A 12,540-nucleotide genomic window follows, 5' to 3' on the forward strand; every position below is an offset into this window, starting at 1 on the left:
TTCTGTCTGATTCCACAGCCTCCTGTGGCTGCTAGTTCCAGAATTTCACTCCCCATGGTGTAAAAAGGTAGCTTCTTTTGTCTCTTAAAACCAATCCCCTACTAGTTTCAGCAAATGCTCTCTGCTCCCAGTACTGTGGGACTTGCTGAATAGTAGCTGCACCGGTGCTTACCCAGTGCCTTTTTCATTTTGTAAATCTTGATGCTATCCTCCTCCTCCAGCTTTCTCCTTTCCTAGCTCAAGTCACATCTTCTCCTAAGGCAGCTTCTTCATCCCTGATTATCTTCTTTGCTCTTCTGTGCACCTCCTCTAGTTCCACAAATATCACAACGGGCTGAATTTTGCCCATAATTCCTGTGAAGGAGTGGGATCTATCAGCTTTGTTCCAACCTTGCTTGAGATCAGCCATGTAAGTGCTTTTAAGTATGTGTGGGGGAAGGACACCTCTTGATAAAATGTCAAACTGCCTCTCTTTGGCTGCAGCACCCCTGTATTCTCAATGAAATCTCATTACACTGGTCACTGAGTCCGTTCAGTGAATCATGACATGCATCCCCAGTTTTGTTTTTGAAGATGAGAGCCACAAGGGCATTCGGATCCCTACCTCACCTTGAACTCTGTATCCAACAGATTTGTCCAGGGGCGAGTCTGGAGTTCAAGTGATCCTGATCCCACACTGGCATCCTAAATCACAGCTTCATCTGTCCGTTCTACAAAACAGAAAAAGGAGGAATTGTGCTTTTCAGGAAAAGTGACAAGTTTTTGTTACTTGGCAACTGTCGCTCCCACATATTTTGGAAGAATTTGAGAACATCCTGCACCTCAGAGAAATCAACCGGCTTAGGTGAGGAGGAAGGGAACTGGCAGCAGATCCCCAAAACTTTGAGCTGGGAAGATCTCTTGGGTCTCGTGGAAGCAAAAAGTGCTTTATGTCTGCATGCTCCTCAGCTTGTCTCCTCAATGTGACTGTCTGCATCAGTTTCTGGGCTCTTCATGGTGAAATAATCCGTTGTTCTGCCATTTCTGTCTCACAGAGGCATTTCACAGCCATCTGAATGTGCTCTAATCCACCTGCCAGCTGCAATCAGCACACAGCACGGTTGCACTCCTGTCAGCCAAGATTTGAGCATCAGAAACAAAACCTTCAAAAGAGGAATCAGCAAGCGATCTGCATGTGAAAACTGGGGAGGAGGCAGTCAAACCTGAGGGCTTGGTGAATGTACGCACAGTGATAGCAAACCCAGGCAACGAGTCCAGAGTAAAATCTGACTTGCTTACTGCAGTGGCAGTTGACTTCAGACAGGAGTTCAGACATGATTATTAAAACAATAATTTAGGGCTTCAGTTGCTGGGAGCTAATCTGCAAGGTTGAACTCAGCAGATGGCTGTGTAAGTGGACCTCAGCTAATGCATTTATGCAGTGGTTCAGCATTTCTGGTCCAGTTTTGTTACTGACAACTTTGCTATGTGAAATCCCATTTCTCTTTCCTAGGTTAGATAAAAGAATCTAGTGGTTTCAAAGTGCAGATCTCAACTCTCTGAGACAACCCTGCAATACCCAATTAAGTAAAGCTAAGATAGCAAAACTAGCATGGCAAGAACTGATTGAAATTGTCTGTTGCTTCAAGGAGTGCAATAACACGAGATTGCTACGGTGGCGAAGATGTCTACTAAAGCACAGTGTTCATTGGTTTTTGTAAGGTCTGCCTGGCACTGCAGTCCTTCGTTGTGTGAAATTCCAATTGGCTTCATGCTAAATCAGTGAGAGCTGGGTCGTTATACCCAATAGTTTGCTTGGAATCTTGGTCTTTGTAATTATGTCATTAAAAGGACATGAGCTAATCTCACTGCAGCCCAAGCAGCTGAAACAGCCCTGCAAGAACTTCTCTCTCTGAAATGCAGCTATTAAAGCACTTCTCGTAGATTTCTCACACAGCGGAGAGATTTTCTGGGGTATTCTAATCATGGATTATATACCTATAGCGTGTGTGTATATATATATGTATAAAAAAAATATATATCCACTATAATTGATTGAGAATGGATTGAGAACCGCCCTGAGAAGAAGGACTTGGGGTGTTGGTTGATGAGAAGCTCAACATGAGCTGGCAACGTGCACTTGCAGCCCAGAAGGTCAACTGCATCCTGGGCTGTATCAAAAGAAGCGTGGCCAGCAGGTCGAGGGCAGTGATTCTTCCCCTCTACTCTGCTCTGGTGAGACCCCACCTGGAGTACTCTGTCCAGCTCTGGAGTCCTCAGCACAAGAAGGACATGGACCTGTTGGAGAGGGCCCACAGGAGGGCCACGAAGATGATCAGAAGGCTGAAGCATCTCTCCTATGAAGGCAGGCTGAGAGAGTTGTGGGTGTTCAGCCTGGAGAAGAGAGGGCTCCAGGGAGACCTTATAGCCCCTTCCAGTATCTAAAGGGGGCCTACAAGGAAAATGGATACAGACTTTTTACAAAGGCATGTAGTGATAGGATGAGGGGTAATGGCTTCAAACTGGAGAGGGGAGATTTAGATTAGATATCAGGAAGAAATTTTTTACTATGAGGGTGGTGAGGCACTGGAACAGGTTGTCCAGAGAAGCTGTGGATGCCCCATCCCTGGAGATGTTCAAGGCCAGGGTGGATGGGGCTTGGAGCAATTTGGGTGTAGGTAGGAGGTGTCCATGGCAGTGGGGTTGGAAGTAGATGATCTTTAAGGCCCCTTCCAACATAACCATTCTATGATTCTATGATTCTACAAGAATTGTGTAACAAAAAGTCGTAGGAAATAAATGGAAGGGAATTGGAACTGCTCTGGCTAAAACATTCCTGAGGCTGGGTGTCTCACCTCTTCTAAGGCTCCTGTGATGGAGATTTCATCCACTCCCTGCACAGTCTATTCTGAGCCCTTCCTAATGTCTAACCAATAAATCTCTCTTACTGCAATCTATTACTTGTCTCCTGGCAGACACAGATAATGGTTTATTACCTTCTATACTGCACCTTTACATATTTAAAGGATATTATCATGCATCTCTTCCACCCCCTCCAGACTAAACCAAGTCATTTTTTATAGTCCTTCCTCACAGGGCTCATTTGCTGTACCTCTGTTGGTTCTTGCTGCTCTCCTCTGGACTTTCTGTGTTCAACAGCCAGTAGTTTTGCAGGTAAACAAAAGGACTGAAGGAGGTAAAAAGGTTCTGCAGAAATGTTAGGTTCTCTGAGCAATCGCTCTGTATACTGGAATGCATAATTGGGAACTGCTCTATTCCAAACACAGTGACTGCCTCTACACTATGGCAGGAGACCAGGGTCTTTGTTTCGCTGTCAGCAGAGCTATTTCCATGTTCTGACTCATCAACGGCTGTTTCCACATGGGTAAAAGCAGCAGCACTTTGCAGCATTATTCAAGCCCTCACAGGTGAAAACAACTATGAGGCAAAAGTTTCCCTGCAAGTTGCATCAGTCATGAGGAGTTTTGCACCTTTTAAGTGTTGCCTCGTGTGTGCAGCTCTGGGTATATTCATAGCATGAGCACATATGTCGCCCTGTTCTCTACGACAGGGGGACACAAGCGCAGGAGGCCACAGCCATCATGTCCAAACTTGCCTTTCCCAAGGAACCTGGTGCCTCACGAATGTGTCCCTCTCTGTGTCAACCTCAGGACTATTTCTTGTGCTACCTGCCAGCTTTCTACACTCCCCATCCCCGCTGTGAGCACAGCAGTCACTTCCTTACCCCCTCTCATTTACAAACAGGCCCGGGAAACCTTCAGGCTGTGGATGAATGCCCACTTTTGGATCCAGTGGCACTGGTGGAAGAGGTTGCAGTCCCCAGCCCCACCAAGGTGCCTGAGCAAACAGCTCTGCCAGCAGACCAGCAACACAGGGCAGTGCTGACTTCTCACTGTCCCTGGTATCCCATGTTCAGGGGACCTTTAATTGCCCTTCTTCCACTTTGCCTCGAAGAACAGCACTTACATTGTATTTCCTTGTACTGTGGATAGAAAGTAAAATCCCTTTCAGCTAGTTCTTTCTTCCAGCTTTGTCGAATCCTAGATGAGCTGATCTTAAAGTGCTGAGCCTTGCTTTCCCCTTCTCTGAAACAAGACAAGTGCAGCACCCAGAGGCTTGTAAAACGTGTCGTATGTGCCAGCTGAATAGCGCTACTGCAGTAAAAAGCATTATAATTGTACTCATCTTACAATAATTATGTTTCCATCAGTTGTGTATTAAGGAGGCAGACCTTACTTGGGAAGTGCTGTTAAATACTCAGAGAAAACCAAATTTTGAATCCTCAGGGGTAAATATTTATTCCAGACTCTCAAAAAAGTAATCATTCGTGAATCCAGGTGTGGGAGGGTTTTTAATGGTGACAGTGCCTGGAATTTTTCAGCAGCATCTACTGCTTTCAATGTGGAGTATGAGTATTGACTGAAGGATGACCCGCAGGCTTTGCTCCGCTGCTCATAAGCATTTCTGAATTGTTTGGACAAGAATGATTCAAAAGAAATACCAACACAGTTGTTTTCTGTTCCAAGGAAGCTAATTTAAAAAAAGCAATTTTTAGCCAATTCTCACTGTTGTCTTGTGCTGTCTTGTGCTTCCCTCCCTGATGATTGCTAAGATGTACAATTGGAAGAGGGAGCTTCCTCTGATGAAACCCCTTTGGAAGATGACAATCTCTGGGCTGCAGCATCAGTAAAGAGCCTGAAGAGAAGGATGGGGCACCCTAACTTCAAAGCAAATTTACAATATTGTGTGCATACCCCAGGAATTAGCAAGACAAAAAATTAAATTTAGGAGCAGCGTGGAGGTGACCTCCTGAGGCAGAACATCTATCACAGCCAGATTAGGAAGCTAGAAAGCAACCTGCTGTCATGGCTTTTATGATCAGGTCATGTCTTCACTAATCTGCGGTCCATCTTGCATCGATTATTAGTAGAGACATTTATTTCTCTTTTTTCTTTTTTTAAAAAATACTTCCCCCCCGCACACTTGCAACGCTTTTATTCAAGGGTCTCAAAGTGGCTCACGTTCCCCAGAGGCAGGAGTCTACTTGGGAAGTGTTTCAGATGCTTCTTGTGGAAGCGTGAGTTGCAACTCACAACAAATATATTTGCAAGTTGTTCAGTGAGCCACAGAACGAGGAAAGATGGGCTTCCTAGTGGCCTTATGCCTGCTGCCTGTCTCTCTGGTGTCTAACAATGTGTCAGCTCACACAAGTGGTACGTTCTACCTGCTGTGTTCCTGCACAAAACTTTTCAAATACAACATCGTGGAGACCCTGACCCCTCTGCAAAGTTTTGCTGAAATTCATCACGTGGTTTAAAAGTTCAGTGGGGCTTTCTACCCCATTGGCACTTCTTGAATTTTGGCTTTCTAGGGAACTGAATCTTAAAGTTACCCTTCGCCACAGGACACCCCAAAAGAAGTCAGCTGTTATGCACATTTTAGCAGCCCCTTCTTCTCTTTTTCCTTAGAGGCTCTTGTGTGTCCCCCCCTGGAATTTTTAACCTACTTCTCCACTATTAAAGACAAATCACAAGTCTGAGCTCTGGCTGAGACTTCTCATTAACAAGCACTAACGGGTATGGCACCAGCCACACAAGAGTCCTGTAAAACAGAAGCGCTGGGTCAGAATCTCCTTGTTCCCTCCAGTGCACTCGTTACCGTTTTGTCTCTTCAAGTTCTGTTTCAAGTCATGGGTTCCCCATGGTTCCTTATAGGGCCATTCCACAGATGAATGGATCCTACTCTGAGAAGCTGCTTTCTGTTTCTCAGCATATATTTCCCCTTTGTTACAGTCTTCTCATCAGGTCTGGTCATGCCCCCATGTATTTTGTTATTTCTGATACCCTACACCATCTTAGGAGAAATAAATGAATAACCTCCTTCCTCACATGCACACCTTTCACTGTGCTCATTCAAAAACTGGAATGCCGCTTCTGTGGCAAAAATTCTTCAGTTATACATTCAGGTGACTGGTGATTTATACAAGCAAGTTAAAAATGAGGTTTCTAAACAGAATTTAATATATCCTTGTTGTTGCAGTGGTTGTAACTCAGAGCAGATTTGATGTTTTCAATCCAGAGTTGCAAGGATATGCACTCTTTTATCAGTCTATTTTGATTTTAAAATTATTATCTCTATTGTACTGTAGACATTTGGTTAGCTCAACCTGTTGTATTAATAAACTGTCTCTTGGATGTTTGTAGCCCTTTTGTAATAGTCAGGACTTCTTGAGTTTCATGGTTAGCACAACGCCATACAGAGCTCATTCCTTCTATTCCCACGTGCTTGTGCTAATAAATACGAGATAGATGCTTTTTGGCAACAACAAACAGGTGCAGCCCCTACAGTGTGACAAAGAAATGATTTTGTCTGGGACTTTCCAGTGGTATATTATCAGAGGGGATTGTATAAACAAGCCAGCACTCGTTAGAAAGAAGCATGGGGATATGACTTCATGCCTGGATATCATCCTACTTTACAGTCCACAAAACCGCCATAAGACACTGGAGCAGCCTGACTGTGTCTCTGCATGGGAACTGTGCTGCTAAGGGTCTGCTCAGGGACCCTCCGGAGTGATGAATGTGCCAAGTCACTCCCAGGTATCGTATGAAAAGAGAAGCTGGCACCCAGTTCTGCTTGCCAGGGACTTGCAGACATTTAGAAATGCTCTGTCCTTGCAAGCCAAGCCACAGCTCGAAGTTATTTTAATTCTTGTAATCAACAGACAACTGCTGAATGTGATAAGGCAAGGGTTTCAGCTCAAAACGGACTAGGGAACAGGGAGGGGAGAGGAGAGTGACAGTAAACAGATTCCAGGTAGGAGGTGCAGATCATAGATTCACAGAATCATAGAATGGTTTGGGTTGGAAGGGACCTTAAAGATCATCTAGTTCCAACGCCCCTGCCATGGGCAGGGACATCTCCCACTAGATCAGGTTGCTCAGAGCCCCGTCCAGCCTGGCCTTAAAAACTTCCAGGGATGGGGCTTCCACCACCTCTCTGGGCAACCTGTTCCAGTGTCTCACCACCCTCATGGGGAAGAATTTCTTCCTAATGTCCAGTCTGAATCGTCCCATCTCTAGTTTTAATCCATTCCCTCTAGTCCTACCATTACCCGACATCCTAAAAAAGTCCCTCATCAGCTTTCTTGTGAGGTGTTAAAGATGTTAAAAGCTTTGATGTCTTCTCCTTCGGTGGAAAGAGTGGAGACAAGATTAACAGTATTGCATTCAGTAATGGTATTATCCTGTTCAAAACACCAGGAGATGCAGCTGCTCTGAACGCCGCTATAAAAACATGTCAGCGTCCTTGATTCTCCACTCAGTTGCTCTGTTTGAAACCAGATTAGGATCACACCTTTTGTATTTGACAGTCGGAGCTGCTTTTTGTATTCAAGAAAACTGCCTCCTTGCTGGGCACTTCAGTACTTGTCACAGAGCACCAGTGTGGCATAAGCCATCAGCTACCACTGAAGGAGAAGCTGGAGGATTTCCTTCCTCGCCATGCTACTGAAGGTCCCGCAGTGGTACATGCTGTCAGCATCCCAGACGTACCTCAAAGGTGACACCAGAGATGGCAAACCAGAGATTTGTTTTTTTCATACACGCTGCAGAGCAGGAGAATGAGCGAGACTCTGGAGGATTCACGTGTACTCTGTATATCCCAGACTAGCTGTATCAGTATCTGAGCTCTTTCCAATATAGCACTAAGTGATTCACATCTCTCCTGTGGTTCCTTCTCCCATTGTATCTCCAGGGGAAGACGTAAGTGCAAGGAGTGTCTTGTTCTGGTGGCTATCTTTTAAAAAAATATGTATTTAATTATCTTCCAGGAGGCAAGATTGAAAAAAGCGCCTCACTGCTTTGGGACCAGAAATTAGTGGAGATTATTCCTGAGGGAGCTCATTTTGCAATCCCAGCTCAGCTCTGAGAAGGCTCTCCTGTCTCCCACCCAGTCAAGCTTTACCCTTTCTTGCAGGCGACCAGCTGTGCTGTGCCAGGAGAGAAGCTGTTGGCTCTTGCTTTCAATCCTGGCACTGTGCTGCCTTTTACTGTACGTCCACACTGCAGTGAAAAATGTGGACATAACTTCTGTCAACCTTTCTGAGTAAGCTTTAATCTAGCAGCGGGGAGGACCAGCCCTGCTGTGACACCGTGAGGCTCGGTCTTCCTGAGGAATCTTACCCAGCGCCTTCAGAGGAGCTTGCTGCTGCAGCCATCCCTACCCATGCTAGATAATTAACAGCCCTGTGCATGACATATGGGTCTTTTTGTCTGCATTGTAGACAAAGACTTTATATAGTCTCAGCCAGAAAATATGGGCCAAGACCTTGACTTGAAGACTCCCTTTCCTCGCTGGCTGTGCATTTCTGAGAAAGAATTACGTTACGGTGCGAGGCCACCCTGGAGTCCTGCTGTTTTGGTGACAGCTGTGGCTATGGGCAGCCGTGCTGAAAGGTGACATTTCATGGGGATAGGAACAGATGTTTATCTGGATACAGTTCACCAGTCTTGGGTTGAGAATATTCTAGGGCATCTCAAAAGTCATGCATCACTGTTCTGAACTCTCAGGGATGCAGGTGTGCAGAAAGCTGTAGGATACAGGTGCAGAAAGCTTTACAAATTTCATTGTTGTACGGTCATTCCCTGTTTGTTAACCTGGAACTGCTTTTTCTTTTCCCCCCAAACTGACTGAGGTGGGGTTAGAATTAATGATCTGTGTCAAACAGTGAGTGACTTCAGTGGGTTTGTGAGATATCAAGTATTCTTTTCTTCAGGTATTCTTTTTCATCTCTTTGCACTTCATTTTTTTCATCATTAAAACAGGGAGCAAGAAGCAGTGTTTACCCGCCTCACATCACATACCCCATTACCGCTGTTGAATAGCTTTCACTACTGCTGCTGGTAAAGTGTAACATTAGAGCTGCAACCCCAAATGCCAAGTCTTTGAGTAGCTTTTCCTTCACGAACCACATAGACCAAGTCAAGGTTGTCACACTTAACAGGCTCGGCACAAAGGACACTCTAATTTCATAAGGTGATGCCTTCATCAGGGGCAGCTCCTTACTAATGAATGTATTTACCATTCTGTGAAACACATTTCTGAACTTCACAAGCTGTGAAAGGATCTGAGCAAACACACTGCTTTGGGAACAACGGAAAAAAACCCAACATGGATCAAAATCATTAACATATTCATTAAAGAAAGGACGCAGTTATCTTGATTGATTTCAGAAAAATGTTACATGCTACTTAACAAAACTGTAATGAAATAAAGGAATAAGTCCTGTCAGAGAGAGCAGCACAGCACGAACACTGGAAAATAACAACACTTCTGCAGCTGCAATCGGCAGGAAGGACAGAATTCACACGCCTTTTGGGGATGGGCTGTCAGGCCCAGCGCGCAGCTCTGCGCCGGCTCTGGCTTGTACTCTCATTTACTACCACGAAGATAATGATTCCCTCCTCTCACGCAAGCGCTGCTCTTGTCAGAGCGCAGAGCCGTCGTACCGGCATGGCCTGCCCCTGCGCTGGCTGGCAGTCTCGCCTGCTCTGGAAGGGATTGCGGAGATGCTGCACTGCCAGGGACGCCTGCCTTCTGCTTTCTGCTGCCTGCTTTCTGCAGGGCTGATCTTTCCGCAGCTGCCTTAGGGCCTGGGTGCTGTCACAGAGTGTGCCACAGAAAGACCATGCAGCATCTCAGAGCTCCACAACTTACAGATAGTGGGAGAAAACACAACTTACGGATAGTGGGAGAAAACTCAGGATCTGTTTCTTGAGGCTCTCTGGGGAGAACTCCAGCTAAAACAGGAATGACGACACGCTATTCCTGATGTTCCTGGGGAAAGAAAAATGTTTTTTTAAAGAAAATATATTCATGACTCTAGTCAAGACACTGCCTTTAATAGCCACCAGCACTGTATTCAACCCTCTCTAATAGACTCTTACAGTGACACAGGGCCTCAGGGAACTTTTCCTCATCTTTAGCTAGTGGTGAGTTTATTCTTTAAACTGGAAGTCGTTTAGCTCCTATTTGTTTATCCCAACACAGGTTTATAGATGGATGTATTATCCATGGGAAGTTTTAGTGGGTTTTGGATACTGGCTGATGGACTGTGCTGCTCTGTGACCAACTGGCAGCAAAGCTGGAGGTATTTCTTCCTGTGAGCTTTGAATGGTTATGCTTCAAATTCACTGTCCAAATCTGAATGAAGTGAGAATTTTCAATTTCAAAAGCTATCCCCTTTCCTTTATCGGCAATAAAGAAGAAATGGGAGTGCTTGCCTAGCCTGTTCTGTACTGTTCATTATTTTCCATAAATGTATCACCAGGTTTCTTTTCTCCTTCATAAACTCTCTGTAGACAGTCTTTTTAACTGTGCCTCTTCTCATAGCTTTCATTATTTTCATCACCTAACATATAATACTTTTATACCTCATTTAGTTGAAAACTGCGTAGAGATTAAATTTTAGTTTAAAATACGAAGGTCACCTCCAAGCCTTGCTAACAATCTGATTGAAATAACTAGAATAGAGAAGTAATATGAATCATTGCTCCCTTTTTAGTGTTTAGGAAAAACTGAATAAATGTCTTGAAAATGGTTTATGTAACCTTTTAGAAAGAAACGTATTTCACCTACTGTAAGATACGTGCCAGTTTGACTGCTGTTGAGTAGATGTGGTCAGATGGCAACTCAGAAACCAAAGCAATTTCAAAGAAGAGAAGCGGGTTCTGTTTTATAAACGCAGACAACCCAAGTACTATGTGTGGCTATAGCAGCCTCACGTAGAAACTGAATTTTTTATGATCCTGGAAGATTAAATGAGAGCCTGGTAGAGTAACTCTCTCGGACTAACGGCTGCTTTGTTTTGGATAAAAGAAGAAGATAACGTTTTGCTACCTAAATCAGCTATATCCCTTTTGGTCCCTTTTCTTTGTCCGAGAATTTTGTGCTCTGGGTTACCTGTGCGATAAAGACAGCCACATTTAAGAGCCAAAGTTTTGTTGTTTTGTAACCCCCACCCTCCCAAAACCTGTGTATATAATTAGAAACATTGAAAATGTTAACATTTCTGAGATCCCTGATGTTCATTCTTGCAAACAGCTCCCAAACATACCAGAATTCATCAGAAATATAACAAATCCCGTTTTTCTTTTCCACTGGTGCCATTTTAAAAATAGTAACATCTTTATTGCAACATTTCTGAGGGAAAAGGGGCTCCTTTACCCTTCTACAGACAGACAGATGCTTCTTCTTTGTCTCCAGTCCTCCGACTGCTGCTCTATCATGCTGTTGCGGTTATTATCAGCAGAAAGACCGCGGACGGCGGGGTGAAATGGGAGCTGTAGCAGATGTGCGCGGAGCCACAAAGGAACTAGTTCAGTGTGTTTTTACTCTCAAAGGAATGTGTGACCCCACGGTCACCAGTGTAGCGTCCTAGCGAATCTCAGGGAGGTTTAAAATGACTTAGAATGACAAATGAAAACTGTCCCCGGTGACTAGAAGTAACAACAGGTCCACCTGACCTGCACACCTCCCTCACCATCGACCAGGCTCAGAGTAGGTCCCGTCGGGGTTTTTTTAAGCCCTCCACTGTGAAAATGACCCCGTGAAATTCTTGGCAGCGCTCTCCTCCTCGCTGCCACGCTGTCTCAGTTTCACACAGCTTTCGTTTCAGGGGCTGATGCCACCAAAGCCTCTTGGAAACTGGTGCTGTTTGAGGGCTGACACAGGGATGATAGCAAATCACACCAGGAAAAGATGCCACAGCCCCATATCACTTGCCTGACAACATTATGCTGACTGAATAGGAGAAGGGATTGAGCCTTGGAAGGCTTTGCAGATGAGGGAGCTGGAGATGGATGAAACTAATATCTGCTATGATTTCTCATTTATTTAAGCAGACTCTGAAGTCAATTCTTCAAAAATAAACGCTGGTACCTGCGGTAGTTCAGTGCGCCTGGCTGTCTTTTGAACTGCTTCAAAGGGGCCCTTGTACTTTATCAGGGAAATGAAGAGGGAGATCCCTGTGTAATCTCCATCGCTGCCTTTCATTTCTTGAGGTAATGATGCATAAAGTGTCCTGGGGGAAGAGTCCCTTCACCTCCTGACACAGCAGGTCCTCCTTTGGAGCGATAGATACGGCTACATAGCAGCTTCCTCTCTTCCTCAAATTACTATTACAGCATAGTTAAAATAATTTACATGCTGTGAATATCATTTTTCCGAGATAAAGCCGTATGTCCATGGAAGAGCCAAAATGCCCAATTTAGGAAAGAGCGTGAGTTTTTAACGCCATTGACAGCATGCATGATGTGAGAAACTCCTCCGTGAATGATGAGGGAAATGGCTGCTTTCCTTCAAGTTTTGTTCTCTTATTTTTTTCAGTTGTTCATTAATCCTGTAAAGCCAATCAGCCTTTTTTTTTTTTTTTTTTCTCAAATACTTGGCTAGGCGATAATTCCAACAAAATTCTAGCAGTTGTATATTGACCTGGTTAAAAGTACAGAGCTTTGGAAAAGTACACGGGTCGGATGAAGC

Source organism: Larus michahellis, chromosome 11 (genome assembly GCF_964199755.1).
Source record: "Larus michahellis chromosome 11, bLarMic1.1, whole genome shotgun sequence".
NCBI classification, from domain to species: Eukaryota; Metazoa; Chordata; class Aves; order Charadriiformes; family Laridae; genus Larus; species Larus michahellis.